We start from the raw sequence: 19,650 nt of genomic DNA on the forward strand, positions 1-19,650 counted from the left end.
AGTGGGAGGAATTTTGGAAGCACTTACTGATTGCTTCAACACACATCACAGAGAAAAGAAAAGGTCAAGAGATAATAAACCTGATTATAGAGTGTCTCGCATGACTCTCTGATAACCATCTCTTCCCTGCTCACCCATGACCTTCCCTGCCAGCTCAGGAGCCCCTCGCTCCATTTAGGGCTCATCTCCCTTGATTTTGAGAGGCAGAAGTGTAGTGATAGGCAAGAGAAACATTTGTGGTTCCCCTGGAGTTCCACATTAGTAGCTGTAGGATGAGAAAAAGAACTTCATGTAAAATAAACACCAGCACCTTTTAAAAATGGTTATTTCACTCATCTTTGGGAAAAGTTTTGAAAGTGATCTTATATTCACCCTGGTTTGTTTGTTTGTTTGTTTGTTTGTTTATTTAACTCTTAGGACAATCTGAGCAAAACCAGATGCAAGCCACCTGTGTTTCAGAACTAAGACGTAAACATAAAAGTCTTTCACCCAAAGTCTGATTTCACATCCTCCTGGCTTTCAGTCCCTAGGTTCTGGGAAATACGTTTGAGACAAAAGATTCTCCAGCGTAAGGAGGTTCGGTGGACAGTGGTGTTTGGTTATTGCTCACGTGGCCCAAGTCACATAGCTATCTTCAGAGCAGGACTTACCAGTGCCTTCAATGTGCTCATTAATAATTGGCATTACGAATCCCCAAGATGGAGAGAGAGCATAAAATGGCTCTCAAATTCATTTGACCACAAGCTTTCCTCTGGAACATTCCTTAGAAGAGTAATTAACTATCCTAAAAGAAATCAATCCTGTTGCTTTTCACCCTGGGAAGGATATAGCTACATGTCCTGGAAATAAATTTGATTGCAGATCATACTCATAGCTATTCCACGGCCTGGCATGTGGAGGTCTCCCTCCACCTTCCACACGGTGGATTTTGAGCAGACTAGTTAACATATTCTAAGCAGTCCATCCTAAACATGCTGCCCAGATATGGTACAGGGTAAATCAGTGGTTTCCATTTGGTGGTGGGAGGTGGGAGAGGTTGGGAGGCCTAAAGTTCCACTCCTTTTTGCAAAGAACATCTGTTGACGTCTCCCCCTAAACATTGTTTTATATACTTTCATCAAGCCCTTTTACTTAGGTAAGTAGGAGTCACTTGGTTGTAGAACCTCCAGTTTTTAATGCTAAGAACGTTGTCTCTAATGATGAACCAGCACCAAAAAATATATCCCATGTGACTCCAGTTTCATGAAGTTCAACATCAGGCGAAACTAATCTACGATGATAGTAGCCAGAGTGGTGGTTACTTCAGGAAGACATCGGCTGGAAATCGGCCCGAGGGAGCCCTCTTGGGTGCTGAGAATATTCTATATTTTGATCTGAGTGCTGGATATATGGGCATAATATGTGCATATAAAAATTCATGGACCTGTTATACTCTTAAGAATTGCACATTTCACTGTATTATTTAATCTCAAAAAATTAAGTAAAAGAACTGAAATGACTGAAAAAAAAAAAGCATTTTTTCGGTTTGGGGCAATTCTGAAATGTTTTTTAAAATGAGGAAAAAGAACAGAAAGCAAAAGCCCTCTTACCCATTTGGATCCCCTCCAAATATATGAATAATTCTCATGTACCCTTTGGGGAAAAATCCTATTTTATTTCCCCAGATGCAAAAGGTTAATGTGAAGGGAAGACAGAGGAAAATATGGCTCACTGTCTACACAGACCTAACGCTTCTCAACTTCAGAGAGCAGATCCTTGGCCAGGAAGGACCCTGGGTGGCTCTGGAGCACCCCAAGTTGTTGGGAATCTCCACAGTGGCTAAGAATCCCTCCCCCTTGCTCTTGATGGTAAACAGCTCTGCTTTCATCTTTGCATATGGATGAACCTTTCCAGCCTGCATTTTAAATGAGAATCTTTCCAGGCAGGGGATAAGGCCCTGTGCTCACAATGCTCAGATGGAGAAGATACAAGGAAATTAGACAGCCTGTCAATCCATTTATCCGAGAGGGATGTGGTTACGAATCAGTGGGAGAAGGATTTGCATTGAGAATCGAAAAGTAGAAGTCTCCAGACTTAAAAAGTCTGTCCCTGGAGACCTGGAATGATGCATTGGCGCGCCTGGTGCTGCCACCACGGATCACTCATCCTGCCCATTCTCATTTAGAAGAGCAGGCGGAGGGAAAGAGCACGCGGAGGGGAAGAGCTGGGCTCTGTCTGGGAACTGTCATGGGCCACCAGCCAGGCTACCCCTTGTGAACCTGCCTTTTCCTCCAGTCAATGAAGAAAATCAAACCTTGTGAGGACTTAAGGAGACCAGCAGGGGAAAAACACCTTGTGTTGCATGTCCAGACCTGTTAGGTCCTCTTCTCTCAACCCCTTACCATCCAGGTGCAGCTAGGAGGGAAGGCTCTGGGGTGAGCCCGCCTGGGACTGGAGCTCGGTCCTGCCACCTGGTACACTGGTGACCTTGGGCAAGTTCTACAGCCCTCATAACCTTTCTATGTAAATGGAAGTCTGTCATGTTACATTCCACTAATGCCCAGGTTGACCCTGAGAATGTCATTAATAAAGTAAGGAACAGCTCAGACATGCTACCTGGATCACAGACTGTGCTCCCTACGTCGAAGGCTGCTAGCACGATTTTATTATGAATATTATTACATTATTGGAGAGACTGAAGAGCCAGTTTTCACGTTAGGCAGCTTTCAAGGGGACAATGCATCTCAGCCATACATAAGTCAATGTCCCCCATGTCTTGCTATGGCAGAGGCACCCTTAGAGAATGCAGTGCACAAAGCAGCCTTCCTCCCTTTTGTTCACCAGCCTTCCTAGAGCGTATCACTACGATTAATATTCCCTTGAATATCACCTCAATTAAAAAGTTAATTAAGAAGAACTGAAAGGACTGAAAGGAGCCTTTAGTGTCATGCCCTAGGCAACGATAAGGCAGGTCACCTCTCCTTCCAGACTTTGCACCTGCCCTGTTGGCCTTCTAGGGAAGAGAACATAGTGCTGTGAAGCCAAAGGGAGGGATGAACTACCTCAAACTACTCAACTTAATTTGTTGATGCCTAAAACTAGAGAAGCACGGGCAAGGATTTGGAATCATTTATTCATTTCTATACCCATCTATCCATCCACTTACCCATCCAGCCACTCATCCATCCATCCACCCATCCCCACACATCCATCCATCTATCCACACATTCATTTTCCATCCATCTATCCATCCATTTGGCCATGCATCCACTCACCCATTCATCTGCCCACCTATCCACCCATCCCCACACATCTATCCATCTATCCACACACCCATTATCCATCCATTCATCTATCTATCCATCCATTCATCTGCCCATCCACTCACCCAACCCACTCATCCACCTATCAATTGACACATCCATTATCCATCCATCTATTCATCTATTTGCCCACCCATCCACTCATCTGTCCATCCACCCACTCATCCCCATACATCCATCCATCTATCTACACATCCATTTATCTACCCATCTATTTATCTAACTATCCATCCATTTGCCCATCCATCTATTTATTCATCCATCTACCCATTTATCTATTTGTCCATTCATCTACTCATCTATCCACCTATCCATCCATCCTTTGTGTGCTGAAGATGTGTTATGCGTCAGTTCCCATGATAAGAGCTGGGATATGAAGCTGAGTAAGAGGAGGTGAGCCCCTGGGAGATTCTCAGAAAGAGAGCAGATGGACAATCTTACTGGATGAGGGGAGGGGAACAATAAAGGGAGGAACTGCCCTATTGGAGAACGGAACTACCTCATTCAGTCTAAGTGATCAGAAGACGCTCCTTAGAGGAAGAAACATCTCAGACTTAAAGAAGAGGTAGAGAGGAGATCCAGAGAGAAAAGACAACATGGCCAAAGAGATGGCCTGAGAAGCTGAGTGTTAAACTCCCTTGCAGGGCAGAAGATGAGGGTGAAATAGAAGGCAAAGCTTCCGGGTATGGAAAGTGCATGCTCTGACTAAAGGCCTTGTGCTTTATCTGGTAGGAGACAGACGGCCAGGTAGAAGGTGTCTGTGTGAAACACAGCCAGCTTAGCTTTTCTGACAGTGATTCCGGCCAGGATGGAAAGAGACAAGAGGTCAGGGGCTGGAAATGGCCAGAACCTGAGCAGTGATGAAGACCTGAAGAGGAGGGCAGGCACTCTACAAATGCTTGCAAGGTAGAGCATAAGGTAGATGGAAAAAGCCAACAAGGGTGAAAGCCAGTATCTCATAAGGAAAGACACGTCGGTTTATAACAGGTATGTCCACGTGTCTCCACCAGTGTGTGGCAAGTTAGAGATGTCCAGGAGGCAGTTATATTTCAAATCAAAGGCAGAGAGAGTGAAAAGATAAAAGGGCCAAGGATGACCCATCAGGGAACCCCAGTGTCAAAGCGGCAGCAATTCTGCGGGTGGTCTGCCTGAACTGCTGTGCATCTCTAAAATATCCTGGACATAGGCACGGCTGGAAACCTCCCTTAGTCTTGACTGAACAGCCAGCCTTTGAAATGAGGTAGAAATAAAACCATCGCCCCAGAGACTGAGATGCATCAAAACTTTCTGTACCCGAGGAAACCCAAGACCTGTGTGGGCTGGGCTAGCATCCCGTGGAGATGCTGGAGAGGGGATTCCTCTGCCTGAAAGCACTAACTGAGCTTTAAGATTCCCTGGTTTTAATTAGATAAATAAATTATGATACACTCATACAATGCAACTCACTGCAGCCTTCAAAAAGAATGAGACAGATCTATATGTACTGACATCATCAGATAACTCAGATATTTGCTTAAATGAATATAGATATATGTGCACGCACACATACATACATATACACACACATGCATAAATATATTATAAAACTTGGAAAAAGTATGCCAGACTGTTACAGATATTGGAAAGTGGTACAAAGTATTTTCACTCTCAAAGTTATATGCACTAAGAAATACAGATATGGGTTGGGCATGGTGGCTCAGACCTGTAATCCCAGCACTTTCGGAGGCCGAGGCGGGCAGATCATGAGGTCAGGAGTTCAAGACCATCCTGGCTAACACAGTGAAACCCTATCTCTACTAAAAATAGGGAAAATTAGCCAGGCACGGTGGCACACGCCTGTAGTCAGAGCTACATGGGTGGCTGAGGCAGGAGAATCGCTTGAACCCGAGAGGCGAGGTTGCAATGAGCTGAGATCATGCCACTGCACTCTATCCTGGGCAACAGAGCAAGACTCCATCTCAAAACAAACAAAAAAAAAGGAAATACAGATGATATATTTGGTTTGTGCTGAGAACAACAGTGACAATGATGCAGTGAATGTGACACAGTCGTGACATTTCTAACTGTCCAGGTCCCACTCCCGGGCTGTCATGTTCCCCAGAAATGGGCTCTGTGATGTCAGACATGAAAGGAGAAGGAAGAAGCAGGGTGATTTGCTGAGGGTGTTTGGTGGGTTATGATCAGAAGAGACATCCAAACCGAGATAACCAAGGGAAACACAGGCGCAAGCTGGGGACATCAGGTTAAGAATCAGAGAAAATGGTGATGAGAATCAATAAACGCAAACATGTCACACATAGTCTGAATTCAGAAAGGATAGGAATGGAAAGGGAAGGTGAGAGGGGAGGGTAAGCAGTTCGAGGCAGGACACGGTCCTTGACACCCAGCAGCCTGATAGCCTGTGGAGCTGACGATATGCTTTCAGCGCAGGCCTGAGGGCTGAAAACAGCAGTGAGGGCCTGACTCAAAGACTCGTCAGTAATATTACAAATGGGGCAAACACCAGCCTGAGCAGGCGGTTAGACGAACACAGTGACTGGAAGGTGGTAGCTGCCTCATGAAATTGATCAGATCTTAGATGTGGATAGAACCCTCGGCCTGCCAAACAAAACTCTTTCCCTGTGGCCTTCGATTGCATTCTTAGTACAGGTTCTTCTTCGGAGAACACAAGAAACAGGCAGAGAGCCAGCTTCGCAGTCCCGAGTCCCAATCAGTTCCGAAGTTGTCACACCACTGCCCCACTTCCCCTTAGTGAAATCCATCACTGACATCCCAGGTGGAACCTTGGTTTCCAAGCCCAGGGATCCCCTGCCTCCTGGTGGTAAATGAGCCTGGATTTGCATGCACTGCCGCTATGCCCAGAATGCCCAGCAACTAGCACGTAACAAAATAAAAGACGTTCTGCTCCGGACAAGTAAATTAGGCTGACTGATGAACAATTTTTCTTGAGCAGATCTGCTTACCTAAACCCAATAAACCAAGCCCTGAAACGTTTTCTCCTATCAGCCTTGGGATAGCGCCGGCTAGAGAGATAGGAAATGGATGACTGAGAATCTCTTCCTCTTAAAGAAATGGAGGAAAGGGGGATTTTGGTGAGTAGAATTTGGACCTCCTCCAGCTGTGAGTGCAGTCCCTCTGCCCAGCCAGACTTTCATAAACAACGTGCCTCCTCTTCCTCTTCTTTTCTACGTAGCTGGAACTGACAATGAGGGCTTGAGAAACCCCAGTCCAAGATATTAATTAATGAATTAAAAGTCAAGCTCAAAACATTTTCCCCCAAGTCCCCAAGACTATATTGCAAAGTTCTCTGTGGATAAAAAGAGCCTATTTGAAAATAAATCAAAGTGCCCCCATGAGACAGAGCAGGCATGGGCATGAGAATTGAGTTCCAGGTACCTAAGGGTCTGCTCAAGCCAACACAGCCCCAGTGGACCTCCCAGACCAGACATAAAGAATGCGGGCAGCGGGGAATTTACTAGACCCTCTTGGGGCTGGGATTAGGGTGAGGTGGGTGACGCATTCATTCTGGGTGCAAGAATTAAGGGACCACTGAATTCAACACTATAATTAATACAAAAAATCAAAACAAATACAGAACAATCCATGATGTGCAGTGTACTAGAATTTTAAAGAAAGACAGGATCTGACCCTCTATGTGCACAATTTACATTATTCAGCTCACCTTTATCCCAGCACTTTTGCTCTCTATTTAGCAAAAGAAAAAAAAGACGCTTTTGATTCAGCAATTCCCCCGTTCCAGGTCCAAACCCAACAGAAATGCACAGGTAACCATTTCACTAAAAGACACATACAGAAACTTATTAGGAGGTTAGTGACTGGGAGGGTTATGGAGGGCGTCTGCAGAACTGATTTTATTCATGTCTTAATATAGGTGCTGGTTACGTGGATGTTTGCTTGCTTTTCCTTTCCTTCCTTCCTTCCTTCCTTCCTTCCTTCCTTCCTTCCTTCCTTCCTTCCTTCCTTCCTTCCCTTCCTCCCTCCTTCCTTTTCTTTCTTTTCTCTCTCCTGCTCCTTCCCTTCCTTTCCTTTTTCCTTGCTTTGTTCAGGCAGAGTCTCACTCTGTCATCCAGACTGGAGAGCAGTGGCACAGTTTCAGCTCACTGCAATCTCCACCTCAAGGGTTCAAGCAATTCTCCTGCCTCGGCCTCCTGAGTAATTGGGATTCCAGGCATGCGCCACCAGGCCCAGCTAATCTTCTCATATTTTTAATAGAGACAGGTTTCACCATGTTGGCCAGGCTGGTGTTAAACTCCTGATTTCAAGTGATTTGCCTGCCTTGGCCTCCCAAGTGCTGGGGTTACAGGCATGAACCACTGTGCCCAGCCTTGGTTACGTGGATTTTCACAAAATAAAAATCCATTAATCTGTGGTCTTTTACTTCATTAAGAAGACTAAAGATTTGGTAAAAGGGTGGAGCTAATGACAGCCACCTCAGCTTGCTTTATGAGTATTTCTCAAGGCAACATTTTCTCTGAGGCAGCCTGGAAAGGAGACATCAATACTTCTTGAGAAGACAAGTTCCAAGGAAAGACCTTTTCTTCCCCCAAAGCCTTATCAACAGCGAAGAGCTGCCCCTAAGTCTCTATCCTTTGTGGATGTGTATTCACGAAATTGAAGTGTTTCTTTTCCCCCGCCGACCTGAGGGCCACAATCCCTGGTTACATCAGGAGTTCCCTGAAAATTAGGCTTTTTCAAAAAAACCCAGGATTTATGATCCCTAGGTCATTTCCATGGTGACAGGAAGTGGGAAATCTCTCCACTGCTTTTCCAAAGCCTTCTATCATGTTCAGCCTAACCAGGAATTCAGAGCTGGTAAACAGTTGTACTGGCTTTCCATTGCTGCCATAACAAGTGGCCACGAATTCTATGGTGAAAAGCAACATAGATTTATTACATTATAGTTCTGGAGGTCTGAAGTCCAGTATGACTCTCAGTAAATGAATGCTAGGGGATTAGCAAGCTGTGTTTCTTTCTGGAGGTGCTGGGGAATAATGGGTTTTGCTCATCCACTGGGTTGGCAGAATTTAGCTCCATGCAGTGGTAGGACCAAGGTCTCTGTTTCCTGGCTGGCTGTCAGCGGGAGTGGCTCTCAGCTCCCAGAGGGCTTTCTTCTCCTTGTACAAAGCTTCCTATATCTCAGAACCAGCCACAGGGACTCAATCATCCTCATCTTCCATCTCTGGGAACATACCCAGGACAGGCTCTCCACTTTTAAGGACTCCTGTGATCCAAGTGTACCCCCACCCCAGGATAATCTCCCACCTCAAGGTGCATAACCTCAATCACATCTGCACAGTCCCTAGGGGAAACCCCCCCACTATTTTTCTATATAGTACTCACACCACACGTCCGGCACCAAATGTGTGGGAGTTTTCCCGTACTCACCAACGCCCCCATTCTCAGCAGATACTGACCGCGTGTCCCGATAGCTGCTTGGAGTTATGAAGATCACACAGATGAAGGGCTCAGTCCCATGAGACTGGTCCCATTTCAGATATCAGTCATAAGTCTGGGCCTCTGGTCCATCTGACAAACTAGTTGTAAATTGGGGGTTCCCAAGACTCCCTCCTCGGGTTCTATAATTGGCTAGAATGGCTCACAAAAGTCAGGGAAATATTTACTTACATTAAAGGGCACAACTTAGAAATAGCCAGATGGGAGCAGTGCGTAGGGAAAGGTGTGGTGAGTGAGGTATGGAGCTTCCATTTCCTCTCCAGGCGTGTCACCCTCCCGGCACCCTGATATGTTCACCAACCTAGAAGTTCTCCAAACCAGGTAGTTTAGAGTTTTTATAGAGGTTCTCTTAGGTAGGCACAATTGGCTAAATCATTGGTCGTAGGTGACTGAACTCAAAACTCTAGCTCCTGTCCTCTCCCTGGAGGTTAGGGGACTGAAAGTTTTAGCCCTCTAGTCGCATAGTAATCATCCTCCATTCTCCAAGACTCACCTCATTAGCATAAGCTCAGGTATGGTTCTACGGAGTTTATTATGAATAGTGAAATATGTGGCCGAACTCAGTGGCTCATGCCTGTAATCGCAGCATTTTGGGAGGCCGAGGTGACAGGACTGCTTGAAACCAACAGTTGAAGACTAGCCTAGACAACATAGTGAGACCCCATCCCTTCAAAAAAAAATTTTTTTTAAGTGGCATAGTGGCTTGTACCTGTAGTACCAGCTACTCAGGAGGATGAGGTAGGAGGATGACCTGAGCCCAGGAAGTCAAGGCTGCAGTGATTCCTGATCACACCACTGCACTCCAGACCAGGTGACAGAACTGTCTTAAAACATAAATAAAGATGCTCACCCTACTTCTATCACTCAGGAAATTCTGGGAGTTTTAGAAGCTTTCATGCCAGAAACCAGGGTCAGAGAACACATATATATTTCTTCTTTTGCCACAGTTTCTTTTTGCCAGGTAAGGTAACATATTCATAGGTTCCAGAGTTTAGGGCATGAATATTATTCTGTCTGCCACAACTGTTAAAATGAATCTTTTCTCCTAGTTTTTATACTATCTCAGAATATTGATGCTCAAAATTCTCCAGCTTCCCTTGTGCTGATGAAGAAAAGGAATTAAGACCTGCATGGGATTTCTGCAAGAAGCAGGAAAAATCTCTATACCGGTCCATTCATTCAACAAATATTTGAGTACCAGCCACAGGTCAAGGTTAGTTCTGGTACCATGGACACAGAGAGGAACAAATCAGAAATATCTCTGCCTTCATGGAGTTTCTATTATGGTGGAACGGAGACAACACACAAAAATTAATTAAAGTAAATGGATTGATAGGCGGTTCCTAAAATGACTTCAGTCAATTTCCCCTGAATCCCTCTATGGTTGAGCCATGAGATAACCACAGTCTTGGCCACCATTTTTTTTCTGCAGCCTTGTGAGAGATTCTGAGCTAGGGGATCTAGCTAAGCCATGCCTAAGTTCCTGACACACAAAAATTATGAGATAAAGATGTTGCTATTTTAAAGCCACTACGTGTAGGAGTATTTGTTATGCAGCAGTAGCTAACTAGTATATGTGTCATGTCAGAGGAAAATAAGCTGTAATTTTTTAAAAAAATACAGCAGGTAAAGAGAATAGGGAATTCTAGAGAAGAATTTGGCTGGATTTGGGGAAAGAGTCATTTGGGAAGATTCCAGATGGTATTGTAACAAATAAAAGACTCAAAAAGGGCTTCTAAGCAGTCATCATTTCTGAGTAGGGTGGGGTTTTCTGACACTGACTAGCAAAATCAGCAGGCTTAAAACTGTTGTACACAGGGAGTTTCAAAGACAGAACCTAAATTCTCTGACTGTACTTCATTACTCTCTCTGCATGCCACTCCTCAGGTTCTGTTATCACAGCTGCTACTCGAAATTCTCTGAGTTTTTATTAACAGAGCAGTTTCTTGCTGTGGTATTATATAACATACTTTGGATATCTGCCTTCATCTATATAAATCGAGAATTTCATATGGATATAGTTTTCAAAGGAGGGACTTCACATGAGGGAGTGCTTCTCTTCAAAATGCAGATGGCAAGCTCTAGAGATGCTTCAAATGCAAGCACATTTAATAAACAATGGGGCTAGGAAAATAAACACCCCAGTGGAAAGAGGAGCAGAGCTTGCCCATGGCATCTAGTGTTGTTCAAATATGTAAATTCATCTCTGTAGTCAAGTATGTTTTGCTTTTCTAGAATCTGATCATCCAATCATGACAAATCCTTCTGATTTTTTTTTTTTCCTTGCAAGTTACAATTTAAGGTTCTACACAGTAGCAGTGGGCTGGAGAATATTGGATGTAATTCTTGGTCTCGGTTGAGGCAGAAACTTAAGTGAGTGTAACGATTTATATGATCAAATAAAAGCTTCTGAATAATAATAATAATAAAAGCATCTTTTCTCCATCTCCCAAATCTCTTAAGTCATTTAGTGCCTCCACCAAAATTCAGTGCCAGTGACTGTATTGAAACAGCTTAAATGGTGGCACATAAATTCTCGCTCTCTTTTACAAAGGAAGTTTCAGAAATTTGCAAAGGATTAATTGATCTCCCCTTGCCTCTGAATGCTCCTATTTAAAACAAACAATAATACACAAGAAAAAAATCTTACTGCAAGGCTGTTTTCACTGCTATAGGTAGGTGCTGGTCTCCCCTTAGAAGGCATCCTTTTTTACAAGGATGGATCAAATGCTGCCAAGTATTCCCCTCAACTCTCCTCAACCCTCCGCCTGCCTGCTTCCTCTGCCCTTTTTAGCTGTGAGTGCCTCCCATGGGACCCAGCAGCACTGCTACGTACAGTTGTGCTGGCTGTGCACTGCACAAGGTCACTGACCGAGGAAATAAACTAGGCCTATACCTAGCTCTTTTCAAATTTGCCATGCCACAAACTCTGCCAGCAGGAAGAGATGCCTTTATCTCCTTCACTCCACACACCTCATTCACCCCACACACCTCTTGGGTCTGCAGTGACCCCAAGACCAGGAATTTAGTGAGGTCTAGACCTGCGGGTTCATCCTGATCATTGCTTGAACCCCAGCAACCAGCACAATCTTTGGCATATAATGACCACTCAATAAATGCTTGCTCATGATTTGCTGAGTACATCAATGAAGTAATTGGAAGAGACAAGGAAGCAGAAAAAAGGAAGCCTCTGAATTTTTCCCAGCAAATCAGAGAAAGCTCAGACTGTGGTGAATATGGCACCCCGAATCCTGCGATTCCTTGCTCACCTATCTGTTTTTTGGGTTCGTACTGCCTCACGTATTTTGCTAGTCTTCTGGTATGACCTCTCCTCCGAGCTCTCCCAGTTCTAGAGACCAGAAGGCATCACTCTGAGAGCAACAAGATATGCACAGAGATTATAAAAATAAAGGGAGAGGAGATGAAGAAAGTGTGACTTGCCATCCCCTCCTGCCCTTGCACCCAGATGAAATCACCAGTACTGCTCATCTGTAAGCCTCTTTCCCAGAAATCATCATTAAACTGGCTGACTGAGGTGTGGCCGGGTGGAAAGGAAATGCTGGTGTCTTAGCTCCAGCACTTGGGCACATTTGCTAAGTATAACCATAGATTGCAACAACTTACATCAAGAGGCAGCAAACTTAATTTGTAAAGGGCCATGTAGTCTCCATTGTAGCTTCTCAGCTCTGATCATTGTAGCAGAGAAATAGCCATAGATATTATGTCAAGGAGTGAGATGGCTGGTTCCACCAATACCTTACTTATGGACACTAGAATTTTAATTTCATATAATCCGTATGTGTGATAAAGTCATATCCTTATAAGAAATTTGTTTTCAACAATTTAAAATGCAAAAGCCATTCTTAGCTTGTAGGCAACGGGAAAACAGTCTTCAGGCTAGCACTGGCCCGTGGGCTGCACTTTGCCTGCTCCCAGCTTAGGCTGTGCTTACCCGGTGACTGACACTGTGCCAAGTTCTATACCAGACCCTTGACACAGAGGCTATTAGTACCCACATTTCACACACAGGGACAGAAACAGAGACGTTAGGCACCTAACTAAAGTTCACATGCCTGGTCAGTGGAAGAGCTGGGATTCAAAGCCCTTGCACATAACATAACCCCTATGCTACCCTAGCCCAGTATTCAAGTGCTGCTTTTTTCTCTTACAGCCCTTGGAAGTTAAGAATACTCTGGTAATTTGCTTATTCATTTGTGAATCCATCCATTCATATAAACCTCTCCTTAGGTATGGAGTATATAGAGACACATATGCACCATCCTTGACTCTTAGGACAGTCTAGTGGGCAAGACAGATGTGTAGCAAGGAATTATGGATCTCCATCTGGATGTTTTAAGACTTTTTACAGAGAGGAGAGTAGGAAGCACTCCCGAGATAGGCAGAGTAGCACAGACATTTCAGGGGGATTATTAATCAAAGGCTCAGAAGTATTTCAGAGTCTACTTGCTATCTCCATTGCATGAGTCATTGAAGCCAACTTGCAGTCTCCATCATGTTAGTCATCTTTGCGGCAGGGGGAACCATCCCCCAGATCTCTGTGAAGTATGACAGCAAGCATCTATTGCTAGCACCCGCATTTGAGGGCTGCATCAGCTGTGCGCCAAGCTGCAGGTCACGTTGGGTCTGTTCCTTTTGGGTCTCTTGCTCACCACAGAGTGAGTATCTGGGATACCAACATCTGGGACACAGTCATCTCATGGCGTGGTGGCAGGAGTGAGCAGAGACGTACGAACTCTCAATGACAACTCCACCTACCACAGGGAGAGGCACTGCAAAAGCACATGGCATAGAAGCTGCTGTGGGTGGAATGAGGGCTTCCTGCTAGGGTCTGAGTGTTTATGTTTCCCTAATATTCACGTGTTGAAATCTAATCACCAATGTGATGCTAGTAAGAGGTGGAGATTTGGGATGTATTTAGGTCATGAGAAGGGTCATCATGAAGGGGGACAGTGCCTTTATAAAAAGAGGCCCCCAAAAGCTGCCTTGTCCCTCCCACCATATGAAGACAGAGCTAGAAGTCACCATCTTTGAACTAGGAAGTGGTCCCTAAGCAGACACCAGACAGGCTGGCACCCTGATTATAGACTTCCCAGCTCCAGAACTGTGAGAAATAAATTTCTGTTGTTTATAAGCTACCCAGTATTTTATTTTAGCAGCCTCAAAAGACAAAGAGACTTCTTCCAAAAAAACGTATCCATATCCTAGTCCCTAGAATCTACAAATGAGAATCTTACCGGGTACAATTTGTGATTTAGTTACAGATCTGGAGGAGCTTGTTCTGGATTATTCAGGTTGACCATAAATGCAGTCCCATGTATTATTGTAAGAAAGAGGCAGAAGGAGTTTAGGGGCAGACACATAGACAAGGTGACAAGACAGAAGGAAGAGATACAGCAACAAGCCAAGGAATGCCAACAGAGCTGGAAGAGGCAAGGACCGCACCTTTGCCTAGAGCCTCCAGAAGATCCACGACCTTGCTGACACCTCAACTTGAGACTTCTGGACTCTAGAACTTTGAGAGAATAAATTACTATTGGTTTAGGTCACCCAGTTTGTGGCATTTTGTTACAACAGCCACCAGAATTTAATGCAGAAGCTAAATCTTAGAGAGAGAATAAGGAACAGTGAGTAACAATCCCATCTGCCTTCTCCTAGTAGGCTGCTGCCTACTGGGTGGTATACGCCTCTGGGGTTAGAGAAATCTCTGCCTGCACAATAGCCTTCCGGGTTATGGTGACCTAGACAAAAGCCTCCACAAGACCTCTGCCTGCAGAAGGACAGACACCGTGTGTCATACCCCAGTAGTTGCTTGTCATGGAAGTTCCCCTGCCTCCAGCCATCCTACTCCTTCTCCTCTCTAAGCCACTGTTTGTTCACACCAGGGGAGAGATTATGAGCCATCTCGCCAAGAGGCTGGGTAGCTCTAGGTAGAAAAGTACTCGAAGTTCCCTCCATTTAATCTCCCTAGGGCTCAGAACATGCTCCCTGGGAAGCGCTCTGGGACATGTCTCTGGGAAGGTTCATGGCTTCAACATTGCAGTGTTTTTTTACTAGAGGAGTAGAAACAGCATCAGTAGGGAAGCAGACTGATTTTCTGCTGGAAGCTTTGGGACGCATGGAGGCTTCTGCCTCTTACTCACTGGATGAGACGTGTGCGTAGACCTTCTCAAAGGGTGTTAGGTAGAATCTTGACCGCTGACTCAAAATACTGAAAGCCCAGTTTCTCTATCAGGGAAAATTCACTGCCATATCTTTTGGTGTTGCTGTATCCTGATCACGGGCTGGCTCTTGTTGCTCTAAGCAGAAAAGATCTGACCGAACACGAGTGCATTTGTTGCCCCATAACAGGTGGGTTCCATCAAGAGAAATGTACTCCCTCCCAGTTCTAAAAGTCCAAAATTAAGGTGTCACCATACTCCCTCCGGAGACCGTGAGAAACCGCCCCAAGTGTTTGTCCTGGCTTCTGGTGGTTGCCAGCAATCCTTGGTGTTCTTTGGTTTCTGTCTACAACGTTCTAGCATCTGCCTCCTTGAGGGATTGTCATGTCCTTCTTCTCTCTGTGTCTCTGTTGGTGTTTACTCCCCTTCTCTTTTTTAGATGGAGTCTTGTACTGCTGCCCAGACTGGAGTGCAATGGTATGATCCCAGCTCTCTGCAACCTCCGCCTCCCAGGGTCAAGTGATTCTCCTGCCTCAGCCTCCCGAATAGCTGGGATTACAGGTGCCACCACTCCTGGCTAAGTTTTTGTACTTTTAGTAGAGACAGGGTTTCACTATGTTGGCTAGGCTGGTCTTGAACTCCTGACCTTGTGATCCACCCACCTCCCAAAGTGCCGCTCCTCCACTTTTAAGGGAATCAGCCATTGGATTTAGAATCCATCCTAATCCTATATAACCTCACCTTGGTTAATTACATCTGTAACAACCTTATTTCTAAATAAATTCATATTCTGGGCTTCTGGGGGGACATAAATTATTCTGGGGGGACACCAGTCAACCCCGCAGAACAGGCAACAGGTCTTTTCTGCCTTTCTATCGGCAGTGAATCTAGCAGAAGTCTTTATTTTACACCAAAATGCAGAAGGCCACATCGCATTCAGTCTATGTTAAATTTTCCTGATTGGTAAATTCTTACTACACAAATCTCACAGAGACACCCCGATCCCCTAACTTCAATGTTGATGCTGAAATTATGCTGAGTGTCAAAATTACATCAAACAACTAAGTTATTTCCACCAGAAAAAATTTGATTATTTCACTTTGATTTACATGGCATTTTTCCCCCTCACCTAGAAAAGCTGACTTTGAAATCCCCTTCGGCACCGGACAATGAGAAGCAGGCTGTGTTTTCGACAGGAAAGAAAACTTCCATTACATTTGATACATTTTCTCTCCTTGATTTGAATGTTATAATTGGATTGGTGAGATATTTATTAGGAACTCTGTGTTTTTCCCCCCAAATGCTTGAAGGGCACCTCTTAATTTGCTCCAGTTTTTGGACTTCTGAGAAGTGGCTGTGAGGTATTATTTCCAACAAAACTCATTTCTTTCAAACACTTATTTAAGGGTATCATTTTCTTAATAATTCTGAGGATAATTCAGAATAATTTTCACCGCCACTGCAACTTTTAACTTCAATGAATATGTATCATCTATTTCTCCCAGCTGAGTCCCCTCTCAAGAGCCTCTTGTGGGTGACAGCCAGAAGGACTCAGAAAGGTACATACAGTGGAAAGAGCATGACTCCTGAGACCCGGCTACTTCCACCAGCCTCACCGTTGACTAGCCAAGCAGAAGCCTGCTGGCCCCAGTCTACCCATGGCTAAAATAAGAGCATTAGACTTAACAAGTAGCCTCAAGACTTTTAAAGCTTCTTTAAAGAGTGTTTCACCTCACTCTTAACTTTCAGAACAACATGAAAAGCAGACTAAAGACTCATCAGACCAGGCACAGTGGGTCACACCTGTAATCTCAGCACTGGGAGGCCAAGGTGGGTAGATGGCTTGAGCTCACAAATTTAAGACCAGTCTGGGAAATATGATTAAACCCTGTCTCTACAAAACATACAAAAATTATCTGGGCATGGTGGTCTGTACCTGTATTCTCAACTTCTCAGGAGGCTGAGGTGAGAGGCTGGCTTGAGCCCAGGAGGTGGAGGTTGCAGTGAGCTGAGATCACACCACTGCAATCCAGCCTAGGTAATAGAATTAGATATTGTTTCTCAAAATAATTAATAATAATAATAATAATAGACTCATTAGCTCAATCAGGGGTTACCTGTGGAGAGTTGTAGGGGATTCATTGTAAAAAAAAAAAAAAAAAAAAAAAATCTAAGGAAATCCTCTAGGGTGATGGAAATATTCTTTATCTTCTTTGACAGGGCATTTACATGCAGTAATCCACTCATGAAATTCATCAAACTGCACACTGAGACTGCACACATCTTAGTATATATAATTACACCTCAATAATGCTGATTCAAAAGCTACCTGCTTATATCAAAGGAATTGGGTCAAAGTAAGTAAAAACACGTAAAGGGTCTAACATTCTCAAGTGCTAGCATTGCAGAAGAGCCTGGGGCCTCACATTCAAGGTATTAAGTTGTTAAGAAGGGCAGCTTCGTTTAGCGGCTGGGCACAAGTTCGGAAATCAATTATTCCTGAATCTGAATGAAGAATGCCCAAGATTTCATTAAGTTCGTCCTTTGTTTCTCTGTGCTCAACAATCACCTTGTTTCTGTTTGATTCACTCACTCAACACGTTTTTATGGAGTGCCTACACTGCTCCAGAAGCAATGCTAAGTACTTAAATCCCTCGATACACCTGCCACAACCACAAAGCCACTGTCATTAGGTAAGTTAAAAGTTTTACTCAAAAGGACTTAGGTTTTCTAAGAGTTTTATTAAAAATTGTGGTAATTAAAACAGTTTCCTACAGAATTAAAGTACATACAATTCTTAAAGACTGAGAACCTGAGCTACTACCACCCCCAGTTTAAAATCTCTTTTCTTTCCTGTGAGACACATTTCCCTACTGGACTGAAATCAGTGGCCATGCTGCCTTCATTTAATCATTTTTGTGGATTCCATTGTGGCTGGATTCTCTCACTTTGCTCTCCAGAGTGTGAACTCCTGTTCATCCTTCCTACAGACGAATTGCTTTCTCTTCTTGGACAAGAAAAATCACATGGCTGATCCTGCTTCCCTTTTTACTTTGGTCACCAGGAAGCTCAGAGCTAATTGTGTGTGACCCAATCAGAGCAACTACATTGAATTGTTTGGTCCATGCTTCTGCCTTAGAGTTACTCCCTAGTCTTGACCTCCTTTTATAATGTGCAATTCAGTCTTTTTTTTTTTGGAGACGGAGTCTTGCTCTGTTGCCAGTCTGGAGTACAGTGGCACAATCTTGGCTCACTGCAACCTCCGCCTCCTGGGTTCAAGTGATTCTTCCACCTCAGCCTCCCGAGTAGCTGGAGTTACAGGTACATGCCACCACACCTGGCTAATTTTGGTATTTTCAGTAGAGACGGGGTTTCACCACGTTGGCCAGGTTAGTCTCGATCTCTTGACCTCGTGATCCGCCCGCCTGGGCCTCCCAAAGTGCTGGAATTACAGGCATGAGCCACCGCCCCCAGGCACTGAGTAGTCACTATATCCTATAAACCACTTATAGAATTAGGCCAAATTTTAATAAATAGATAAAACTATTAAATCCATAATTTCTATCTCTAACACGTTAACTGTTACATTGCAGGAGCTCAGCAAATATCCCCAAATTTTTCCCGTCCTCACAGTTTTCCAGAAAGCCTAAGTTCTTCCACTCATGTTATTTTAAATACTGCCTGTCAGAGGGTATTACCTAAAATTAAATATTCAAATGTGAATTTTCACCTTCTGTTTGGGCCATCTTGACTTTGCTGTTATGCTGTAGGCTGAGTTTACATATATTTAAGCCAAGATATTTGAAACCCTTTTCAGAAAGAAGGAGAACCAAACCAATAGGCCTAATAAGAGTCCTCAGTTCCCCTCCCCTTGTGTTCCTTACAGCTAACAGCCTCCACCTGACACCCACTACCTCTCCCCACCACTCAGATAAGCATGATACAACAGAAGGAGCTCAGGCTTTGGAGCTAGTGACAATGAATTCCAGTTGAACTTCTTATAGCTGCAGAACTTGGGCGAGTTACTAACTTCTTTGAGGCTGTTCTTTCTTATTTTGGAGACAAAAAACAAGTACCTTACTGGCATTACTGTGAAGATGAGATGAGAATCCCATGTATCACAGTGTGTGGCACAGAACAACTACCCAATACTTCTTACTTGAATGGATGGATGGATGGATGGATGGATGGATGGATGGATGGATGGATGGATAAATGGAATGGTGGATGGATAGATGGATGAATGGATGGATGAATAAATGGAATGGTAGATGGATGGATGGATAAATGGATAGAGGATGGATGAATGGATGGATAAATGAAAGAATGGATGCATTTATGTTTGATGGATGGATGGATGAGAGATGGATGGATGAATATAAAATGAAAATTGAAGTAGAGAATTTTTCTTGCTGGAGGGGATGATATGCCTTTTTCTCATGTCTTTTCCTCTGACTACAAGGCTATGACTTGTATGAATGCCTTGTGTAAACAGACGCATTCACACACATACCTACGTACACACATGCACACAGTGTGGAGTTATTATGTTTCTCAGGGGTGTCCAATTCTGTTTTGGGGTTGCCACATTTGCCCTCCTGGACTATGATCATCTGCAAGTATTTATAGCCCTTTTTACATTTTAGAAAAATAAAACCCAAAGGATGACTGGGAAGGCCACCGTCTTCAGCTGC

The 19,650-nt window shown here is 44.1% G+C and overlaps 1 protein-coding gene across 1 annotated transcript in view; it reads right to left on the minus strand.

Annotated features, from left to right (window-relative positions):
• Window positions 1–19,650, minus strand: part of MAF (MAF bZIP transcription factor) — a 414,668-nt gene that overhangs the window by 297,606 nt on the left and 97,412 nt on the right. The gene's annotated exons all lie outside the window — the stretch shown is intronic.

Source organism: Callithrix jacchus, chromosome 20, assembly GCF_049354715.1.
Source record: "Callithrix jacchus isolate 240 chromosome 20, calJac240_pri, whole genome shotgun sequence".
Taxonomy (NCBI): Eukaryota; Metazoa; Chordata; class Mammalia; order Primates; family Cebidae; genus Callithrix; species Callithrix jacchus.